Raw genomic sequence first — 523 nt, forward strand, 5'->3', positions numbered from 1 at the left:
GAATTTCTGGCTTGCTGTTCGTCCAGCATATATATGCTTACACATTTTCACCAGCCTGCACCTGAACCTAGTGTAACATAAGTTTCGTTTTAATTTTTGTGAAGCGTAATGTTTGTGAATCTAACTATTGGTGATTGAATTAGCAAACAACATGTTCCACTCTTGGTTTATGCATTGCGGGAGGCCAAGAACAAATCCCAAATATGGACGAAAACTAACTTTTTGCTGTACTTCTTGCTGCCAATTACATTATTTGGCGATTAAGATTTTGATGGATATTTCATTCTCGAAAGTGTACCAAAGAGCACAGCTCCTTGCACAAAAGTTACATTTTAAGCAGCTTTTGAGAATTTCTGGCTTGTTGTGAGTTATCCAAACAGCATAGATGCTTACCAGACTGCACCTGAACCTAGTGCTATATAAGTTTAGTTTATAGATTTGGTGGGGGTGCGCCAGGCCTTTGAAGTAGTGCAACGCAGAGGCGACGCATGAGAACCCCAGCAGCAAGGTGCTGTGATGGGAA

The 523-nt window shown here is 40.9% G+C and overlaps 1 non-coding gene across 1 annotated transcript in view; it reads right to left on the bottom strand.

Moving 5' to 3' along the window:
* Window positions 1–513: 513 nt before the first annotated feature.
* LOC113341212 overlaps window positions 514–523 on the bottom strand; it is a 196-nt gene continuing 186 nt past the window's right edge. The window contains exon 1 of the small nuclear RNA XR_003355825.1: window positions 514–523. This exon is cut by the window's right edge and continues 186 nt beyond it. This is a non-coding gene — a small nuclear RNA (U2 spliceosomal RNA).

The sequence above is a fragment of the Papaver somniferum genome, unplaced genomic scaffold (genome assembly GCF_003573695.1).
Source record: "Papaver somniferum cultivar HN1 unplaced genomic scaffold, ASM357369v1 unplaced-scaffold_25436, whole genome shotgun sequence".
Classification (NCBI taxonomy): Eukaryota; Viridiplantae; Streptophyta; class Magnoliopsida; order Ranunculales; family Papaveraceae; genus Papaver; species Papaver somniferum.